This window comes from Rana temporaria, chromosome 5, assembly GCF_905171775.1.
Source record: "Rana temporaria chromosome 5, aRanTem1.1, whole genome shotgun sequence".
NCBI classification, from domain to species: domain Eukaryota; kingdom Metazoa; phylum Chordata; class Amphibia; order Anura; family Ranidae; genus Rana; species Rana temporaria.
The window spans coordinates 169,715,908-169,739,293 of record NC_053493.1 but is presented as its reverse complement, the minus strand read 5'-3'; the positions used below and the strand labels follow the sequence as shown (position 1 = coordinate 169,739,293).

The 23,386-nt window shown below is 44.1% G+C and overlaps 1 protein-coding gene across 3 annotated transcripts in view; it reads left to right on the top strand.

Annotated features, from left to right (window-relative positions):
• The window catches only part of TRIP13 (thyroid hormone receptor interactor 13), a 140,161-nt gene that overhangs the window by 101,879 nt on the left and 14,896 nt on the right, over window positions 1-23,386 (top strand). The gene's annotated exons all lie outside the window — the stretch shown is intronic.

Genomic DNA, 23,386 nt, shown 5'->3' with positions numbered 1-23,386 from the left:
TAAGGTTTTTTTCCTCCTAAGAAATCTTCCTTACTTTACCCCATGGAGGAAAAATTCACCAAGAGATGGAGTGTACCAATGGTAGACGCTGCCATCTTTAACGTGAATAAGACTCTAATCTGTCCAGTAGACAATGTTCAGGTGTTTAGAGATCCAGCATAAAAAAAGCTGGAATCCTTACTTAAAACGTATTTTGCTATGGCTGGCGCTGTAGCTCAGCCTGCAGTAACAGCAACTGGCATGTGTCGGTCCCTAAAGGATCAAATGAAGCAGGTTATCAAAATTGTTCCTGCTCAGCAGGCCAAGGTTTTAGCAGGCTGACCCAAGGCCTTATGTTTTGCAGTAGATGCTTTTAAAGATTCTATTCGGCAAGCATCTCATCTTGCTCTCCTGCTAGTTCATCTGCACAGTATTCTGTGGCTGAAGAATTGGCCAGCTGAAGCACCATACAAGAAGCTTTTGGCTGGTTTTTCTTTTCATGGAGACCGCCTATTTGGGGATGATTTGGACAAATACATCCAAAAGATTACCTTTTTACCAGTTAAAAGAAAGGGTAAACGTCCTTCTTTTAAACGTTCGCTTTCCCTAGTCCCGGGGGCAACAGCCTCCAGGCAGTGGCGATGGCCTCCTCAATCAGGTTAAAGAGGTAAATCCCAAGGCCAAGTTTAGGGTCAGAAGAAACCCTGGCTGCAGAAGTCTGCAAAACAGAGCCCCAAGGCCTCCTTATGAAGGGGCGCCCCCGTTCGATCGAGTGGGAGGAAAGGCTTCTGCAATTCTCAGGGGCTTGGCAGGAAGAGATTCAGGACAGATGGATCATCTCCACCGTATCTCTGGGCTTTAAGCTGGAATTTTGGGAACTTCCACCATCTGGCTTTCTAAGATCGATAGTTTCCAAGGACCCGGTAAAAAGAAGGCCTTTGTTTCTAGCATTAGACCGCTTGCTGTTCCAAGGGGTAATAAGAGATTCCCTCAGAGGAACAGGGCCTGGGGTTTTATTCAAACCTCTTTATGGTTTCAAAACCAAACGGAGATGTCAGACCCATTCTAGACCTCAAGGATCTAAATCAATTCCTAAACATCTGCTCCTTTCGCATGGAGTCAATACGCTCAGTAGTTTCCATCCTACAAGGGAGGGAACTTCTAGCTTCAATAGACATCAAAGATGCGTATCTGCACGGTTTGCAGTAGAACAGCGCCATTTTCAATTTGTAGCTCTACCCTTCGGTCTACCTACCGCACCCCGGGTATTTACAAAGCTTCGGCCCCCCTCCTGGCAAGGCTAAGGGCCCTGGCATAGCGGTAACGACATATCTGGACGACTTGCTACCGGTAGATCAGTCAGTGGCACACTTGAACCAGAGTGTGCTTAGCACAGTCAAGTATCTAGAACACCTGGGCTGGGCTTCTCAACCTAGGGAAGTCATCCTTGCAGCCAGTAAGAAGGCTGGAGTACCTGGGGGTTTTCACAGACACAGCCCAAAAAAGGGTATTTCTCCCCCAGTCAAAAGTCCACTCTATAAGGGATCTGGTCCAGGTGCCTCTGCATGTGGTTATTGGGTTAGATGGTAGCCTCATTCGAGGCTGTTCCTTATGCCTAGTTTCATTCAAGGCCGTTGCACAACGCCATCCTGTCTGCTTGGAACAAAAGGATCCAAGCCTTGGACTTCCTAATGTATTTGGCACCAGAGGTACGCCAGAGCCTCAATTGGTTTGTAACCAGAAATTTGCAGAAAGGAAAATCCTTCATCCCAGTTGCCTGGAAGATTGTGACAACAGTCCTAAAAGAGGCTACGGTCCAGGGGAAGTGGTCCGAAACCGAAAGAACCTTGCCCATCAATATCCTAGAGATCCGGCTAGTACATTTGGCCCTGAGGGCCTGGACACACAGGTTACAAGATTATCCTGTCAGAATACAATCCGACAATGACACAGCAGTGGCTTATATAAATCCAATCCAAGGGTGCACCAGAAGTCTTGCTACCCAGAGGGAGGTGAACCATTTTTTGTTTTGGGCAGAGAGGCATGTCCCTCCCTATCGGCGGTCTTCTCTCTAGGAGTGGAGAATTGTCAGGCAGATCATTTAAGCTGCCAGCAGTTGTTCCCAGGGGAATATTCCCTCCATCCCGACATCTTTCTGGCCATATGCTAAAAGTGGGGTACCCCGGACGTAGATCTATTGGCCTCCAGGTTCAACAAGAAATTAGACAGCTTTGTGTCAAGGACAAGGGACCCTCTCGCATTCGGGACGGATGCATTTGGTAATCCCTTGGGACCAGTTTTCACTGATCTATGCATTCCCTCCAGATCAGCTTCTCCCGCGACTTCTTCGCAGGATCAAGGAGGAAAGGAAGCCAGTAGTCCTCATAGCCCCAGCATGGCCCAGAAGACCCTGGTATACAGAGATCATGAGAATGGCAGTAGGAGACCCATAGGTTCTTCTGCTGCGTCCAGACCTGCTCTCGCAGGGTCTGGTATTCCATCCTTCCTTACAAAGCCTAAATTTGACGGATTGGCGGTTGAGGCCTACATCTTAAAGAGCCGGGGGCTCTCAGGTTCAGTCCTCTCCACTCTGGTTAATGCTAGGAAGCCGGCCTCCAGGCTCATTAAGGAATCTGGAAGGCATATGTTTTCTGGTGTGAATCCAAGGGTTGGAACCCTCGGAAATACATAATTAGTAGAATCCTTGCCTTTCTACAGCTGGGGGTTGAAAGTAAGCTGGCCTTGAGTACCATCAAGGGTCAGGTCTTGGCCTTATCAGTGTTTTTTCAAAGGTCGCTTGCCTCACATTCCTGGGTTCGGGCCTTTATTCAAGGGGTGATGCACTTGAATCCACCAGTTAAATCTCCCTTGTGCCTGTGGTATTTGAATTGTGTTTTGTCTGTTTTACAAAGGCAGCCTTTTGAACCAATACGTCACATTCCCTTGGTTCTTTTGACAAGGAAATTTGTTTTTTTTTCTGGTTGCTATATCCTGTGCTAGAAGGGCATCAGAATTGGCAGCTTTTTCTTGTAAAGAGCCATATTTAATTATCCAGAGTAGTGTTGCATCCTCACCCAACCTTTCTGCCTAAAGTAGTGTCAGGGTTCCATCTAAACCAGGATGTTTCCCTGCTTGCCCTTTTTCCGGAACCGTGTTCTGCAGAAGAAAAATTATTGCACTCTCTTGATGTAGTGAGAGCAATGAAGGTCTATCTGAAAGCAACGGCTGAGATACGGAAAACTGATGTTTTGTTTGTGCTGCCAGAAGGTCCCAGGAAGGGCCAGGCAGCGTCAAAATCTACTATTTCTAAATGTATTCGACAAGTTATTGTTCAGGCTTATGGTTTGAAGAGGAAGATTCCTCCCTTTCATGTGAGAGCGCACTTTAACAGAGGAGTAAGTGCTTCGTGGGCAATGGATGCTTCACCAGGCCTCCATGGCTCAGATCTGCAAGGCCGCAACTTGGTTTTCGGTCCATACATTCACTAGATTCTATCAGGTGGATGTGAGAGGGCATGAGGATGCTGCTTTTGGGCGCAGTATACTGCAGGCAGCAGTATAGGTCCTCACGTATGATGGCGGTCTGCCTTGATCTGTGTCTCCCTCTTCTCAAATTGGCATTGCTCTGGGACATCCCATTTAGTTGTTGTTATGGCTCTGTGTCCCGAGATGTACGAAAAAGAAAATAGGATTTTTATAACAGCTTACCTGTAAAATTATTTTCTTGGAGTACATCACGGGACACAGAGGTCCCTCCCCTCTTGTTGGGATACTTATTGCTTTTCTACAAAAACTGAGGTATGGGAGGGGTTATATAGAGAACTACCTGTCTTGGGCGTGCCAGTGTCCAATCACTTGTAGGTGGAACATAACCCATTTAGTTATTATGGCTCTGTGTCCCGTGATGTACTCCAAGAAAAGGATTTTACAGGTAAGCTGTTATAAAAATCCTATTTTTCCTGTCTTTTAATTCAACAATAGAAGCAGTGCAGCCTTGGCAAAGACCTTGGGAATTGTACACTGAATCCATGCTGTGGGGATGTCCTGTAATGTTGCTTTGGTCACTGGATATTGCATAGAAACTCGCCTTAGCACTGTGGCGCAACACATGCAGTTAATTGAAGGGTGCTATACAGTTCCAGAGCCATGGTCCATTGCTATGGAACCGAGACCCTGAAGACCTCTTGGGGTAATGTCCACCATGATGGGCGAAGCCTGAACCCTACACAGTGACCAGTGACATGGCAAGGTAAGACAGGGTCACGTGGTTTCTTTTTTTTTGTCCGTTTTTTAAGCATACCTACAACAGCAGGTCACAAGTTGTGGCAAACAACCACCAGCTATAACACAGTTACCGGTGGACAGTTACAAAAAAAATAAAACTGAAAATAAATCCTCCCCCTCAAAACAGAACCTTTTCCTAGATAAATACAGTCAATGCTGGACCTCCAAACTGAGGTAGGCACCTGATGACACAGTACCTTAACTTTCTGACACCCTGGGCCATGATACAGGATAAAGTCCGAAATATGGCCCAGCACTTTCCCCCACCAGCCACAGTAACGTGAATTTCGTAGGAAGAAAACAAGTCTCCCTCCCAGAGTGGACAGCTACCCTTTTGTAGGATTACTGATGGTCCTCCCGGACCTCAATCATATTCACCTCCCTTTATAGTATACCATACCAAAGAGCATATAACTGGCTATAACTTACCTGGCATTAGTCTGATACCGTATTCACAGATTGCATCCATCCCCCCAAACCAAATTTGGTCAGCGCCCCCCTACTCAAATAAGTTCTATTTTAACCTAATCGGTCCACAGAACTTGTTTCCAAAATGCATCAGGCTTGTCTATATGTTCATTTGCAAAGTTCAAAAGCTGATTTTTGTGGTGAGGACGTAGAAGAGGTTTTCTTCTGATGACTCTTCCATGAAGACCATATTTGTACAAGTATCTCTTTATAGTGGAATAGTGTACCACAACTCCAGTGTCTGCCAGATCTTTCTGGAGGGATTGTGCAGTCAAACGTGGGTTTTGACTTGCTTTTCTCACAATCCTGCGAGCTGTTCTGTCTGATATTTTTCTTGGTCTTCCAGATCTTGCTTTAACTTCCACTGTTCCTGATGACTGACAATTCTTAATTACATTCCTAACAGAGGATATTGACATCTGACAATGCTTTGCTATTTTATTATAGCCTTCTCCAGCTTTGTGAGCGTCAACTATTTTCAGTTTCAGTTTTCTAGATAACTGCTCAGAATAACCCATGGTGCTGATTGTTGGAGCAAGGTCAGATGAGTCTGGGCATTTAAAACCTTTGAGATTGACATCACCTGGTCTTCCCAGACGATGATTGAGAACAATCCATGACACTGGCAGGTCGCAGCTTTGCAAAGGGGGCAGTGCATGCTATCAATTCTGCCGGGTGCCCAAACTTTTGCAGATGCCATTTTTTTGTTTTCTGTAGTTTTGAAAGTGTAAATGATGGAAATAAAATCTAACTTTTATTTGACATATAAGAATGTCTAATCTGTAATTTGATGCCTTTTGGAGATTTTTCCATCTTTCCTTCGCTTCGTTATGCACATTAATACAAATTTTTACCTGGGGTGGCCAAACTTTCGATCCCCACTGTATTTAATATCAGTAGATTTTTTGGGCATAACCCCCGTCTGGTAAAATTTAAGTGATCTAGGATTTTCATCAACCGGTTGGCCACCATTTTGGTAAGGATTTTGAGGTCCATGTTTAACAATGCTATGGGCCTGTAGGAGGAGCAGTAGAGAGGGTCTTTATCTGGTTTGGGAAGTAACACCACATGGGCCTCATACAACGAGGGGGGCAAGCTCCCTGCTTCTAAACATTCCCTATAAAGTTGTAAAAGTCTGGGAGACAACATGTCCAAATAAGCTTTGTACCACAAGGGCCCAGCGATTTACCATTAGGGAAGAAGGCAATGGCCAAGGCCAATTCTTTGGGAGTAAAAGGGGCCTCCAGGTCCGCCGCCACCTCCCCAGGCAGCGCCGGTATCTGAAGAGAGTCCATCAGGTCCATCAGCATCTGGCTGTCATACCTTGGGATAGCAGCATATAATTCTGAGTAAGACACAAAAGCCTGCATAATACTTTCTCCATCTCTCATTAGAAATACCCCAGATGAATAGATGCAGGGGATGGCTGTATGCGTTTAAGCATCCGCCACCAAGTAGGCCAACAATTTGCCATTCTTGTCACCCTTTTCAAATAGTTCCTCTGCTCTATGCTTAAATGTACAATGTGTAAGGGTTTGAAAATGAACCAATAAGGTCCTTCTGGCCATCTGTAACTCTGCGAGTGTGCAGGGAGAGGAGCATCGGAGTGGGTCTTTGCACATTGCAGTTCATGAGCCTGAAGCACCTCCGATTCTGAGTTTTTCTCAACCCTTGTGGCTTTGATGGCCGCTATATACACCCCACGAGTAGATGCCTTAAACGCATCCCAGACCATGGACCCATCTGCCGAGCCCTCTTTGATGTCCCAGTATTCTTTCATATGCGGGGAGACCAATGCCTCAACTGAGGGCTCAGTCACCCACCCCAAATGCAGCCTCCAGACCCCCGACTGCCGCCCACAGCGTGACTCGGCATCACCTGTAGAGGGGTATGATAAGAAAGCCCTCAGCCAGGTAACCGGCCTCTGTTATCTGTGACAACAAAGCTGGGTTAGCAAAGGCCAGATTAATATGGGAGGAGGAGACACTGACATGGGAAAGATAAGATTAACCTTGCTTGCCAGGATGTTTCCACCACCACACCTCCTCCAAGGCCGCCGTGTCTGACGAATGCCCATGCTCGAGATTCTGCACCCGGTTCCGGTTAGAGGTATCCAGCCCATAGTCCAGGATGTTGTTAAAATCCCTGGCCACAAGCACTTTCAGTGGGCCAATGTAATGCTTTACGTCTATCTATTAAGTTCTTGTGGTAAAACCAAGGAAGCTTAGACTTCTGTAGTGTATCAATGCTTTACTAAACAGGGAAAAGTCTGCACATGCAACTGTAGGATATACAACACAATTCATAGCTTACAAAATATATATCTACAAATATAAGCATGTACAATATGTACACATTAAGTAAACTAAACATGTACTCAAACTTAGGGGTCAAGATGTAATGTCCATGGTTATATAAGTGAAGTGAACTCCTGCGCTGTCTAGAGTGAGGGGACAAGTGAAAAGTGGGGATACTGCTGCAAATAAAAAAGAGGTCTACCTCGATAGACAAAAAGTGATAATTGTAACAAGTGAAATATTTGCGCTGTAAAGTGTTATACAAATTAATGTGTGTGTGCATATAACCACATACATATACAAGTACAAAAAATGGGTGGGGAAAGTCCAAAAAAGGGGAGTGACACTAATATACCAGTAAACAATATTGTTGAATAGTCCTTAATCGAGGGCACAGTGCTGAAGAGGTCCAGGTACAACAAAATCCAACCATGTAGGGGTGCAGTTCATCAATACTTAATCCAATCAATAACGTTGTGAAGTGAAAAATGTTGAAAAACACAACAATAAAATATAAAAATAGAAATAAAAATAAAAATAAGGGTCAAAGTATTTCAGAAGAAGGAGGCCTTGTATCCAAAAAGGGTGAAAGATAGAGAGTGAGCCGTAACCAAGATCTCATATATGCACCTCAAGTGATCCCAGCAGCTCACCTCTAATCTGGCAAGCTGGATTAAATCAGCCTGATCCTGATGGGTGTGGTCCGTTGTTGGATATCACATACGGGTCTCCATAAAGTGTATTACATGAAAAAGTAAAAAGGGGTAGAAACCAAATGGTGTGATAACGTCACAGAGAGGGGTAGCAATGTCTTCTGATTTAAACCAGTGGAGATGCACTCACATGTAGGTGAAAAAACTGGGGCTCTTATCCACGAACGCCGAGCTCGTCAGTCCCTCCTTCCTCTCCCTTACTGATTCTCCAGGGTTAGGAGTCCCGTGTCCCCAATGGTTCACGATTCGTGAACCATTGGGGACACTTCTTTAAAACTTCTTTAAGCCTTTTGTCCAGGAAAGGGCAAAATAACCCCCCCCCCCCAAATGGGAGGAAAAAATTCCCTTTCGACCCCCATCTGGGCCGTCAGGCTTTTTTGTTTTGTCCCTGGAAGGCTGCAACATTACTTTTGAGCAGGGTTAATGTCTTTGGCAGTTTGTGTAAAGAAAAGTCCCAGATGAAAGTCTTAGTCATAAGGAAATGCTCAGATGAAAGTCCACTCCAATTCAGCCACCTTTAGAAAATCACCCGCATCTTCATCAGGCTCTCTTCTGGTCTGCCTCCTCCCATCCAAGCATGGTCATCTGTTCTGCCTGCTCCACCTCTCAATGCTCAGTACCTGAAAAGTTTAGGAGACAAAGCAGATTATATTTTCCTTCCAACTGTGCCAAAAACATAGCTCACTGCTCACATTTCTCTATCTGCCCATTTCTAACTGCAAAACTATTGTAGGGTGCCCACTGCTTTTCTGCAACTTCTCCGTTAAAGTATATTGAACCAAAAAAAAAAAAAAATGGCACAGTTTTGCGTTTAAAAAGTCCTTGCCCTTTCCAAATACGCAGCAGCTGAAAAAAATCATGGGTGTAAACGTGTCTCATAGGAAAACATGTAAATGAACTGTAGTGTGTTTCTGCAAAAAACAGAGGTGTGAACCCAGGCCTGAGATGTTTAGTAACATAATGGGGTTAAAAAAAACAAAAATAAGTACAAAAAGAGCAAATAATCGCTACTGTAAGGGGTTCATTTTTTTACTGTGGGACAGTCAAAGTAATATTTACAGTAGCGATTTGCTTTTTTTGTAAAGGGCTAATTTTAGTTTTTTTAACCCCACCATGTTACTGGCCGATTAATCGATTATGAAAATTGTAATCGATTAATTGTCGATTAATCGATTAGTTGTTTCGTTCCTAGATTATAAAGTCTAGTTGTTTGTTGTTGTTGTTTTTATATATATATATATATATATATATATATATATATATATATATATATATATATATATATATATATATATATATATAAAAATATGTCCTACTTATCTGGGGAGAGAAGGGTTACAAGGGAAAGATTTACACTGTGAAGAGACACAGGCGGACCATGCTGCTTAACTGGTTGCCGACCAGCCGCCGTAGTTTTAGGAGGGTCAAAATGTGTCCGAAGTGTCCGCCATAATGTCACAGTACCGAAAAAAAAACGCTTATCGCTGCTATTACTAGTAAAAAAAAATATTAATAAAAAAGCCATAAAAATACCCCCTATTTTGTAAACGCTATAACTTTTTTGCGCAAACCAATCAATAAATGCTTATTGCGATTATTATTTTTTACGAACAATATGTAGAATACATATCGGCCTAAACTGAGGAAAAAAAATGTTTTTTTTTATATATTTTTGGGGGATATTTATTATAGCAAAAAGTAAAAAATATTCATTTTTTTTTCAAAATTGTCGCTCTATTTTTGTTAATAGTGCAAAAACTAAAAACCGCAGAGGTGATCAAATGCCACCAAAAGAAAGCTCTATTTGTGGGGAAAAAAGAACGCCAATTTTGTTTGGGAGCCACGTCGCACGACCGCGCAATTGTCAGTTAAAGCGACGCAGTGCCGAATCGAAAAAAGTGCTCTGGTCTTTGACCAGCCATATGGTCCGAGGGTTAAGTGGTTAATAGGGGATACATTTTATTGGAGTTCCTGGTAAAACATGTCGGATTTGGCATCACGACAGAGACGCTCTATGCGTCTTGTATGATGTATCTCATGCGCAGTTGATTGTTTGAAGCTATTGTCGACAATCTTGGCTGAGACAAGCGGACAGTGGCCCAGAGGACCTGACACTTGTATAGTGCTGACAGCACACTGCCCACTGGAGCCCCACGGACCCTGCTCAACAAATGGAACAGACGGCATGGCACATACAGCCCCCGGACCGGAGAAAGATAGTACAGGACTGTGAATATATCGTTCCACGTATGGTCGGGTGAGCGGACCATAGGTCCTTTAACTGCCTCCTTCTACTTTGTTTCCTGCCGCATGTTACCTCTCAGCCAGCACTAGCCAGCTTCACAACAGCGTCATTGAGCTATTGTTGTTTCAACAGTTAGACAACATTAATAAATGCAATTCCACTCTGGGAAAACTATATCTGTGCCTTTTGTACTGGATACTAACTGTGACGGTATCGGTATGATATCCCCGTCAACGTTCCCTTCTTCCCATAACGAAAATCACCCCAATATTCCACGAGGAGGGATATCCCTGGAATCGCCCAGAAAGCCACACATGCCAAGCTTACTGCTAGAACAAGACACTTTAATGACACAAAAACTCAGCTTATATGTGGTTACAACCTGTTAGGAACGCCCCCCCTCACACAGTGGGGTTTCCCATACAGATTATAGGAGACAAGTCGGAGCCGACCATGCAGACACATTTCTTTAGATAAAGACATCAGTGGAGTTAATTAATACACTGAATCAATCAGAATAATTAACATACTACTTCTCTAATCATTTAGCCTGATGATACAATACACATCTTTTAAGGGTAAACACAGATCTTCTTCACACAACACAATAGATCAATTAACGTTTAGAATAGTGAGGGGACATTAGCACGTCAATAACCTGTCAGAGGAATGAATCACACATGAAATTCCTTTCTACCTCTACCCATATGGCTAGCAGGGAGCAGTAAACTGAGACATATAGGCAAATGTATCACAATGGCCCCCCTTTTGCTCCCTGCTCCGGCAAACCCGGTTGGACCTTCCCTGGTCCAGTAGGGTTGACGGGTTCAGAGCTTTTAATCCGAGGTTAACTCCGTTTGGCATGACTGACCTCCCTTGACAACTGCTTCAGACTCAGGTATGTCACCGGGTCGTCAGATCACACGCCGGTCAGTCCCCAAGTCTTTGTGCGATCTGCAAAGTCACCAGAAGTCAGTGTGAAGACAGCGAATGGGTCTGTGCGCCGCCGTCTAGGTGTCCCGCTATGGGAGGGGGCAGGTTATGGCTCTGAAGTGACAATCACAGGAGATTCATAAAAAGAAAAAGTTATATTTGTTGAAATGCTGTAGCACTGGTGCTCAGAGTCCGGGGGGGGGGAGAGGGGACTCAGAGCCCCATAAGGTCAGCCACCCCCTGCTCCCTCCGCAGCCGCCGGTTCTCCTCTTTTTTTTTTTTTTAATTCTTTATTTTACATCTTTTTTTTCAGAAATATCCATTGTAAGTTGTTACATTTACAAACATACATGGCTTCTATATGTTGCTACATGCATTATTACAGTCTTCTTAGCCACTTCCAAATTCTGTATATTGCTGTTTAAATTAACAACCACACCTTGTCAATAACCTAAACTTATAACTCATCCACCAGTATCCAACTCATCGACTAGTAACCCCTTTCCTCCCCTCCCTCCCTTCTCCTAAACACAAAAAAAAAAAAAAGGGGAGAACCCTATCTTTCCCGATCGTCTCCTCCTCGCCCCACCTCCCCCCTCCCTCAAAGATCTCCCTCTCTGTATCTTATGTACGGTGACCATGTCAATCTATACTTCTCCTCTTGTTCTCTTATACCCATGGTAAGCTTCTCCATTTGTTGGATTTCGGATATTCTACCTAACCATTGTTGCTTATTTGGGATATTGGTACTTTTCCATAGGATTGGAATACATGCCCTTGCTGCCACCAGAAAATGTCTTATCAGGGACCTCTTGAACCTTGCCGTGGACAATGGTATATCTAATAAAAGATAAGTGGCCGGATTACTTCCCAAGTCCACCTCTGTGATGTCTCTAACTGTGTCCATGACCATTTTCCAAAAGTCCCTTAACTTTACACATGACCAAAAAACATGTAGCATAGTACCCTTCTCCTTGCCACATCGCCAGCACCTATCTGAAACTTCCGGGAATATCCGGTTTAGTACTACAGGGGTTTTATACCATCTGGTTAAGATTTTATACCCCCCCTCTTGGTATCTGGTAGCCAATGATGCTTTATGCGTAAATTTAAAAAATTTTGTTCTCTGATTTTCGGAGAACACCACTTCCAGCTCTCTTTCCCAGGTTTGTATAAATGGTAAGTCGTTTGGTGCTCCCATTTCTACCCAGAGACTGTACATCAGAGAGAGACCATGTCTCATCTCATCTCCCTTCAGGCACATTTCCTCAAATCCTGAAAGGTCTCTTAGCGGTCCCCTTTTTGGATTTATTGCTCTGGTGGCAGTTTTTAGTTGATTTTGTCTAAGTGAGTCGAGTTCTTTTTTAATAACCTCTTCTCTTTCCTCTCTTCTTGCCCCTAGACTCTCCCCCTCAAAGTGTATTACTCTACTCCAACCTAAACGTTTTAACCTCTTGAAATGTGGATCTAGGAGCCCTATTTGAAATTTCGGGTTTCCCAGGACCGGAGTAAGTGGGCTTGGATGAGGCGAGAGTTTCGTTTTCCTGGTTAATTTTTTCATGACGCGCAGGGTAGGCCCTATTGTTGGGTGTTTCTTAACCTCACCTGGTATGTCTACTTCTTGTATCCACGCCATTCCTTCTAGGGGGATGTTTTTAATTTTTTGCTCTAAGAGTATCCACGGTTTGTGCTTCTCCTGAATGCACCATTCGACCACCCTTGACATGTGAGCTGCGTCATAGTAACCTATTGGGTCCGGGAAGCCCACTCCACCCCTCTCCTTGGGCAAGGTTAAAATTTCTCTCCTTAATCTCGCCGTTTTACCTGCCCATATAAACTTTGCGAACCTGGCTCTTAATTCCCGAAGAAAGCTCACAGGGATCTTTACCGGTAGTGTTTGAAATAAATAAAGTAGTCTTGGTAACACGTTCATTTTTAGGATGTTGATTCTCCCAAACCATGAGTAAGTCTCCTTTTCCCATCTAGTGAAGTCTGATTTAATTTTCCTGGCCATCGGAACAAAATTCAACTCGAATATTCTATTTAAATTTTTTGAAATTTTTGTCCCAAGATAGGTTATATGGGAATCCGTCCATTTAAAGGTGAAGTTAACTGTTAGTTGGTCTTGTGTTTGTTTGTTCATTTCTATCCCCATCGCCTCTGACTTGCTGTAATTTACTTTAAAGTTAGAGAGAATTCCAAATTCCCTAATCTCTTTCATCAAAGGTGGAAGTGATAGTTCTGGGGCCACTACTGAGAACAACAGATCATCTGCAAAAGCCGCTACTTTATATTCAGTTCCTTTAATCTGAAAACCTCTTATATCGGCATTTGATCGTATTATCCTCAGCAGTGGCTCCAGTGTTAGAATAAAAATGATTGGCGAGAGCGGGCAACCTTGCCTGGTCCCGTTCCGGATTGGGAATGGGTCCGATAATGCCTCATTCACCTTCACTCTAGCCGATGGGAAGGAGTAGAGACTTGCGATCCAATTCTGCATACCAACTCCTAGCCCAATGTACTTTAATGTAGCATTTAAAAAGCCCCAGTCCACCCTGTTGAAGGCTTTCTCTGCATCAGTTGAAATGAGTGCTAATGGTTTATGATGGAATTGGGCCAAGTAGATGGTACTTAGAACTCTTTGCGTGTTCTCCCTCCCTTCTCTTCCGGGGACAAAGCCTACCTGATCCGAGTGTATGAGCGGTGGAATATGTATTGCTAGTCTATTGGCGATTATCTTTGAGAATATTTTTAAGTCAACATTCAACAAAGATATCGGTCGATAGCTCGCACACACCATGGGGTCTTTCCCTTCCTTTGGAATAACAGCTATATGGGCCCCTAATGTTTCTCTTCTCATCTGATGTCTATCTTTCAATGAGTTAAAGGCCTCAAGAAATTTAGATATTAATTTCTCTTGAAAGGTTTTATAGTATAGAAGCGTATATCCGTCAGGTCCAGGTGATTTTCCTGGTTTCATTTCCTTTATTACCTCCTGACATTCTTTTACTGTAATTGGGCTCTCCAGACTTCCTATACTTTCATTTGGGATTTTAGGCATTGCTGACTTCATTAAGTATTCTCTTACTCTCTCCTCTCTATTCTGTATTTTCTCTACTGCGGGTTGGTTGTCAAGTTGGTACAAGCCCATATAATATTCTCTGAACGCTTTCGCTATTAATTGTGAAGAGCTCACTATGTTGTCGCCCTGTGTTTTTATTTTCTCAATATGTTTACTGGCCCTAGACTCTCTCAATGCATTCGCTAGCATCTTACTGGGTTTATTGCCAAATTCATAATAAGCCCTTCTACATCTGCTCAACTTAGCTTTCGCCTTATCCATCAGTAGTAAATTTAAATTCTCTCTTAGGGACATCAATCTCTCCTCATTTCTTGTTTTCTGCGCTTTCTTATGTACATTTTCCGCTATTTTAATCTCTCTCAGTATGGTATCTAACTTAACCCCGAGTTTCCTCTTCCTGTGGGCTCCCATAGAAATAAGCACTCCCCTCAGGTAGCATTTGTGTGCTTCCCATTTACAAAGAGGAGAAGTTTCATCATCCCTATTTCTTTCAAAAAATAAGTCTAATTCCTGACTTATCTTCTCCTCGTACTCTGGGTCTTTAATTAGAGACTCATTGACCCTCCAATTCCATTCTCTGGGTCCTGAAACTCCCCAGTCAATGAGACAACTAACTGGGGCATGGTCCGAAATTGTAATAGAACCAATCGAAGTTTCCCTTAGGTTCAGCAAAACCGCTCGATCTAGAAAAATGTCATCGATCCGTGTGTAGGTTTTATGTTTATGGGAGTAAAAGCTATAGTCTCTTTCATGGGCGTGTTGGGACCTCCAGCTATCCACTAGCTGCAAGTCATACAGCATATTTCTTACTTGTCTCAGTTTGGAATTGGATATGCCGTATGCCCCCCTGGAAGAATCCAGGCTGGGGTCCAATAGCAAATTCATATCTCCTCCTAATATCAAAACCCCTTCTTTGTTTTCTTTTATCTTTTCCGCGAATTTACCCAAAGTAGTGACCGGGTCATCATTAGGAAGATAATTATTTACAAGTGTGACCTTTTGTTCGTTAATTGTCCCTTTTATCAAAAGGAACCTTCCTTCTTCATCTGTCACCACTTTAGATTCATTCCAGATTAAGTCTTTAGCTAGTAGAATTGCTACCCCATTTGCTTTTGAAGATTGTGAGGCCCCTATGTAAGCCACTGGGAATCTCTGGTTCTTCAATTTTGGAGTCTTATCTTTTCTGAAATGTGTTTCCTGTAGGAAAACGATTTGTGTTTTTAATCTCCCCAGTTCCAGCATCAGTTTCGTTCTTTTTTCCGGGATATTTAGCCCTTTAACATTATAAGAGGTTATGTTTATTTTATACATTTCTGATCTCATTGTTTAATTCCGTTTATGTACCGACACCCCTCCTACGGGGGTCTCGGACCTTATCTCCAAGGAAGGAGGTATGAAAGAGAAGAGGAGGAAGACGACGATCGGGGAAATAAAAATAAAAAAATTTCCCCACCCCTTTTGTAGCTCGAACTCAAGACCTCTGTCCAGATATCCGAGTAATTTTTCAGAGAAAAAAAAAGAAAGGAAAAACAGGAAAAAAAAAAAAACACCCCCACGCGTCTCCGACTTCCCTCCAAAAGGAGGAGAGACGCTTGTTGGGGAAAGTGTGAAAGCACAGCGGAGAGTCTCTTCCGGCTCCCCGTCCGGCGCCCATCTTCTTTATTTTCTAAGGCTGTTCCCCCCCCCCCTACCCCACGTTTATTTCATCCGTCCTAGATCATCTTACTGGTGGCCCATTGGATCTCTTATATACAGTTTACTCGTCTTATTCTAATCATTCCTCCTGACTAGTACATGAATTTATGCATCTTTTGTATATATATATATATATATACATATTACACATGATTAAAAGGAAAATCGTAAGGATAGAAGTAAGAGAAAGCATAAAATCATAAATTCATAGACATTTGGTCCCCTTTGTATTGAACCTCACCTCTTCCTTCCCCGTTGAGAACCCATAACCTCTTCTATGTAGCCTTATGGCGACACTTCCAACCCCATGTAGGTGAGTCTAGGCTAATTAAATCCTAATTATATTCCCCCTCTCTCCCCCCACTTTCCCCTCCACCCCCCTCACCCCCCCCAATCAGTCCCCCCCTCTAGCATCCATTCTCACTCCCATTTGCTCCACCTCCCTTCATATCCGCCTTGAGTTCGTGTTGCCCCTCCTTCCCCACCCTGTTACTTCCTATCCCCTCCCCCCCTCCCCCTTCCTCCCCCCCCTGAACCGGCCCCTGTTCCTCCTATCTTTTAATCTTATACACACTAAAGCACTTAGTGAGTCACCACAAAAAACTAAAAAAAAAAAAAAAATTCAAAAAAAAAAAAAAAAAAAAAAAAAAAAGAAGCTTAACCACATCTATAATGTACCTTATATCTCCCCCCCCTATAACCCCCCCCAAAAAAACGCTATGTGGATCTAATAGTGACCTCAAAGTGAAACACTGTGTCTGAGTTTAATGCCCTCCCTTCTCACCCCAAAAAAGGGAGAAAAAAAAAAATATATATAAAAAAAAGGAGGAGGAAAGGGGAGAGACTACCCCCCCCCATCCCCCAACGTCTATGACTACGTGTTCATTACATATTAATATTTATGTTCGTGTCGAGTGATCTATCTACCCTCCCTCCATACCCCACCCTCACTACCCCCTTCAATTTCAGGGCAACTACCGAAAAAAAAAAAAAAAAAAACCTCAGGGAGTTTAAATAGTTTCAGGATTAACTAATAGTCTTTACGTGTCACTTCTCTAAGTTTAAACACTCTGTTATCCTTTGTACACCCTTTGTACACATACTTGTTACCTAGTATCTGATATGTCTCTGAAAGCCTGTGAGCTTGTAAAGTGTTTTCACTGCGTATTTATAAGAGGGGAAATGAGGGGGAAAAAAAAGGGGGGGGGCGGGGGAGGAAAAACCCCATCGGGGGACCCCATCGGGCGACAGGAGTGAACTGCAGTTTGCTCCCCCGAACCTAGAAAGCCTACATAGTGCCTCCCAAGACTACTTTAATGTGTTTCATATGGACACTTTTCAATGATTGGCTAATTATTAATATACCCAATATTAATATACCCAATATTATTAATATACCCAATCCTTCTTCCCACTTATAATTAGCGCTACACTTTATGTTTTATTTTGTTTGTTTTTCGGAATTGATCTATTCCGTGGTGTTGGCTGCATTTTATAAGTTTTCTATAGTAGCGCCGTGTTTATCTATACTTCCAGTATAGTTATTTTCCACTAGAAAGCCTACATAGTGCCTCCCAAGCTCCTATTCTCAGGGTCATCTCCCAGTTCCTTTGCTGCTGTAGATGGGGAAGGAAGGAAAAAATAAAAATACAAATAAAAATAGTAAACGACTTTGTCCACTAGGAAGCGAGGTTCGGGGACCTGTTCTTCCCCTCCTCCTCCTCTCTGCTCCTTCTTCATATTGTACTCGTATTGTACTTATATAATAGTCTACTCGCTCTTCATCCTCTTCCCAAAAAAACAAACAAAGGAGGACCAGAATAAGATAAGCGGAAAAAAAAGAAAAACCAAGGGGAATATGTCTATGTAGTTTCCTCCGTAGGTCCACCTCTGGCGATTTCAATTACATATTTTTCTCTTTCTCGCCATCTCTGGGTAGATCCAGCCAATTGGGTACATTTATTGCTTCTACACCCAGGAATTGAAAAAGCATTGGGAGTTGTGAGGGTTCGCTCAAATAATAGCTCAAACCCTCCTTCTTCACTATTAATGCTAGTGGAAACCCCCCATCGATATGTGGCCCCATTATTTCGTATATGCTCTAATAGGGGTTTTAATAGTCTTCTTCTGTTCTTAGTTTGTAGGCATAGGTCCGAGAATATCTGAATATCAGCATTTTCCAGGACCCCCCGTGTTCCCTCCTTCCATGCCACCCTGAGAATTTCCTCTTTTACTCTGTAGAAGTGGATTCTACAAAGAACATCGCGAGGGGTGGCTTGATCTTGATACCTCCCTCCAGGAATTCTATGTACCCGGTCTAGTTCCAATGGTGCATCAGGGTTTTTTTCAGGATTTTGTTCAGTATGGAGGTTACTACGTCCCTTAATTCCAGACCTTCAAACTTATCAGGTACCCCCTTTATGCGCAGATTGTTTCTTCTGCTTCTATTGTCTGTCTCTTCTGCTTGTAACTGCAGTCTGATCAATTGATGTTGTTGGGTCTGGACTCTTTTCTCTAGTTCAACCAGTCTAACCTCCATAGAGCCTTGTTGCTCCCCACACTTCTCAATTTTTTGATCCACCTCCACCACCTTTGTGCGAACTTTTTCAATCTCACCCATCATTGCAGCAGTGATGTTTGCTACAATATGTTGAATGTCTTCCTTGGTAGGCAGTGCCTGTATGAGCCTGCTAATTTGTCTGTTGTCAGGAGGGGGTTCCATCGCTTCCCCCATCACTTCCCCCCTTATCTCCTGAGAGCCTTGAGTTGAGACTGAAATAAATGGGTCGGCAAGGGGATTAATCTTCTTGTGGTTAGACATTTCTACCCCCTGAGTTTGGCTGCTTAGATCCCTATCAAACCTCAAAGGCAACGTCAGTGTCCCAATTGTAGGCTCTGCTAGCCTGTCTGGCTGCAGTAATGCTCCTGATGGGGAGAGCAGGGTTATCTGCGCCTGTGTGTTAGGTTGAACCCACTGTCCGTCTGAAGGTAATTGTTTTTGTGGTGGAATGTCTGTCAGCACCGCTGAGACTGTTGTGTGTGTGTGTGTGTGTGTGGTATCTCTCACCTGACCTTTCGTCGCCTCAAGTGCTTCCCCGGGGGATGTGCCCTCACGCTCTGCCGCTTGTGAGTCAGCTGGGCATCCACTGCGAATATCAGCTGTTATGTCAATAGCTCCGGGTGAAGCAGCTGCTGGCGGTGCTGGCGATGTACACTCTGTAAGCGAGTTCCTTCTGCTCACCCCGTGATCCTCATATTGTGTCTGCAAGTCTCCTCTCACGGTCATGTAACGGGTAATGTAGGAGTGCCCAGACTGGACGGGGGGAGCTTTGCTACTCTTCACGCTGCTCCGAGTCCGCCGCGACATCAGCTACGGTAAAAGGACTTTTTTTGTCTCCTTATGCAGCCCAGTTTTTCTCCGCTCCTAGAGAGGGACCAGATGGGGGGGGGGTGCTGTAGCCGCTCTCCTGATTGTGAGCGCCCGGGGAACCGCTAGACTCGCCTCACGGAGGTGCCTAGTCCGCCATGCTTCCGACTCCTCCCCCAGAAACAGAAGAAAAGTGACGGTTCTCCTCTTTGAGCTTCTCCAGCTCCATCTCCAGTTCATGGAGCCTGGGGGGGTCAGCCCGCTGTGACCTCAGGTGGTTGTTCTCCTCCTCCATGCGGCTTATGCACTCCTCCAGCTCTATGTACTCACGGATCAGATCCTGCTTGCTCATGTCCTGCAGGCTTTCCACGTGGTCCTTCATCATCAGGAACTGGGTGGTGGTGTAAGGGGCCACCGGTGGGCCCTTGGCGAACATCTCGGCCCGCATCTGGGGCGCCCGCTGCGATTCCATCTCCTCCAGTCGCTTCTTCTCCTCCCAGGTCCGCTGGTTATATGACTTCCAGGACCTCTTCTTCTTGGAGGGTAGCTGGCGGTGCCTCTTTCTGCCCAGCTCCCTCCAAGGCCCCTCCGGCTTATGGCTGTCGCCCATGACCAGCTGACAATGGTGTTCCCTGTTGTCCGTAATAACAGATTGTACCATGAGGGCTTCGTAAGGGGTGCCCAATGGTTCTTCCTGACCCAGCTCCTGGGGATCCCAAGCCGAGTCTACACAATGGGCTGCTGCTGGTGGGCGGTACCCAGGTTGAGACCAATTTGACCTGGTGTTGTCATTCATGGGGCAATTCTGCTTGAAGTGACCCAACTGTTTGCACCGGAAGCAGCGTTGTTCGTTGTCCTCCTGGCGTGGGTAGCGAGGGCTATATGTCATCGGTCTGTTAGGCGGTTGGTATCTAGCGGCTGGTGGGTGTGAGGACGCCGTTGGTTGTGGGGGTTGTACCCGTGGTGTGACCTGGTTTGTCTTGCGAGTATCCGCATATTCATCCGCCAACTTCGCGGCCTCTGGTAGAGTCCTGGGCCTGCGATCTCTCACCCAATCCTTGACGTCCGTCTGGATGTGATTGTAAAATTGCTCCAGGAGCATTAGTTGCAAAATGTCCTCTGCGGTGGTGGCCTGGCTGCTGTTAACCCAGTTAGAGGCCGACAGGGACAACTGGCATGCCCATTCCGCGTAAGAGTCTTTCGTGGTTTTGCGTGAGTCCCTGAAATTCTGTCGGTGGGACTCTGGGGTTACCGCATAACGAGCCAGGAGCGCTTCTTTAACCCGGGCGTAGCTATAGATATCCTGATCTGGCACGGTCCGGAAAGCATCAGAAGCTTTGCCTGACAGTTTGCCTGACAATATTGCAACCCACTCTCTTCTAGCTATTCGGTGCAGGTTACATTGTCGCTCAAAATCCGCCAGGTAGTTATCAATTTCACAGTCCTTTTCATCAAAAGGTTTAAAAGCGCTAAACGGAATCTTCCTTGCGTCTGCTGTGCTGTACTCACTGTTCGGAGAAGGTGCGGCTGCTTGTTGGACTGCTGCCAGTTTTAACTGTAGTTCTGCGTCCCTTATTTGTTTATCCTTCTGTAGCTCTGCGTCTCTTATTTCTTTAGCCTCCTTCGCTAACAGGTCCATCACTCTCAGCACCACATCTGCCGTTGGGTTCGGGCCGAACCACGCTAGCTTCTCTCTCATTAGCTTGTTGGCTGGCGATTCCTCCTCCTGAATCACTGGTGTCTCCATCTCTTGTACTGCTGGCGTTGCTGCAATCCCGTCCTCCTGGTCTATCTCCATTGATTCTGCTATGATGACCCGCTTGGTTTTGTTGCTAGCAATCCTTCCACGAACTTCCAGTAGTTCTTCCAGTGTCTGCTTGGAATCCGGGTGTGAAGGGGAATAGAAGGGAAAATCCCACTGCTACCAACCAATTGTGACGGTATCGGTATGATATCCCCGTCAACGTTCCCTTCTTCCCATAACGAAAATCACCCCAATATTCCACGGGGAGGGATATCCCTGGAATCGCCCAGAAAGCCACACATGCCAAGCTTACTGCTAGAACAAGACACTTTAATGACACAAAAACTCAGCTTATATGTGGTTACAACCTGTTAGGAACGCCCCCCCTCACACAGTGGGGTTTCCCATACAGATTATAGGAGACAAGTCGGAGCCGACCATGCAGACACATTTCTTTAGATAAAGACATCAGTGGAGTTAATTAATACACTGAATCAATCAGAATAATTAACATACTACTTCTCTAATCATTTAGCCTGATGATACAATACACATCTTTTAAGGGTAAACACAGATCTTCTTCACACAACACAATAGATCAATTAACGTTTAGAATAGTGAGGGGACATTAGCACGTCAATAACCTGTCAGAGGAATGAATCACACATGAAATTCCTTTCTACCTCTACCCATATGGCTAGCAGGGAGCAGTAAACTGAGACATATAGGCAAATGTATCACACTAACTATAATCACGTCTCCACACTGACAGCCATGCTCTACTATAATTTGAATTTCAATGAAAGCTGTCTCTGTGGGATAAGCAATTTGACTCAATCAACCACCCCTAACAGCGACCTTCTTTTGCAAAAAAGAGGTTTCCAATTAAACCTAGTGACAGGATGGACTTTGTTATGTATGGTATATGCCACTGAGATCAGAGGTCTGATCCACAAATATTACCTATGTTTATTAACAATAGCCTTGTTGTAGGTGTGTGTGCATGCATGGTTTGAGCGTGATGCGGCTGCTCTTAAACAGACAATGTTGTCTAATTTTACCATAATCTTAGTGTTGGTGGTGGGTACTTTGTCTTGGCCCCCTTTTTTGTATTCGTATATTTTTCTAATAAAATATATCCCTTATTAAGCAGCATGATCCGCCTGTGTCTCTTCACAGGGGGAATCTTTCCCCTGTAACCCTTCTCTCTCTATAGTATTTAGGCACAGAGACCGCACCCATTACTGGTGAGTCTGCAAATTTTGGGACACCACATGGGTATACTGCACACCCAGTATGGTGATAATTAATAGTGAGTATTGATCTCCAACCAATTTTTCTAACGTCATACTTGTATGCCCTGTGCGGTGGATTTGCACAGAGCAGCCCGGATTCTCCTCTTCTCAGGTCCCTCTTCTGTGCTCCTGGCTCCTGACTTTACAACTTACTGACTTTACAGGATTTCTGGAAGAGTATTTTACAGTTTAAAATTAAACGCAATGTTTACAGTGTTCTGACAGGTTAGATAAATCCTGCAACCAGCAGAACTCAAATTGTGGCTGGATCTTTACTTTAGTGAGTCTGTTCATAAATAAAAATGACTGTTAGCTTTTAAAATAGTGTATGACTTATTTTTCCCCCATGTCCGCCGGCCACCCGCGATCGCTCCACAGAGAGGCAGAACGGAGATCTGCCTATGTAAACAAGGCAGATCCAGCTTCTGACAGGGAAGTACACGTAGTTACATAGTCAGGTTGAAACAAGACACAAGTCCATCGAGTTCAACCATAAGAAAAGCAGGAACAGGCATCTCTGTGTTCTTCCTGTCAGTCCATCCCCCACACTGTTGGAAAACGCACCCCGAGAACACAGTTAACCCTTTGATTGCCCCTGATGTTAACCCCTTCCCTGCCAGTGTCATTTATACAGTGTCAGTGCATGTTTTTTTCCGCACTGATCACTGTGTTGGTGTCACTGGTCCCCAAAAAGTTTCACTTGGTGTCAGATTACCAGTAAAAACAATGAAAAAATAAAATAAAAGTCCATAAATCTAGCCCATAGATTGTAGACACAATAACTTTTGCGCAAATCAATCAATATATGCTTATTGGGATTTTTTCCCCACAAATATGTGGAAGACTACATATTGGCCTACATTGATGAAGACATTAGATTTTAATTATTTTTTCCTTTTGGGGGGGGGGGGGGATATGTATTATAGCAGAAAGTAAAAAATATATTTTTTTTCAAAATACCCCCAAAAGAAAGCTTTATTTGTGGGGAAAAGAAAGACATCAATTTTATTTGGGTACAGCATTGTACGACCGTGCAATTGTTAGTTGAAGTATCTCAAAAATGGCCTGGTCATTAAGGGGGTAAAATCTTCCGGGGCTGAAGTGGTTAAGTAAACCTGACACTTGCTTGAATAATTCTAATTAAAGGCCAAGCTTGATCCCACCTCATCAACTACATTTTTGGTTCTCGATACCAGCAAGCAGACTGTGGTGGGGTGGAACCAAGCATGCCTTTCACAGGAAAATTTGATAATTGCATTCATTTTCAGGTGTTTATATCCTCTGA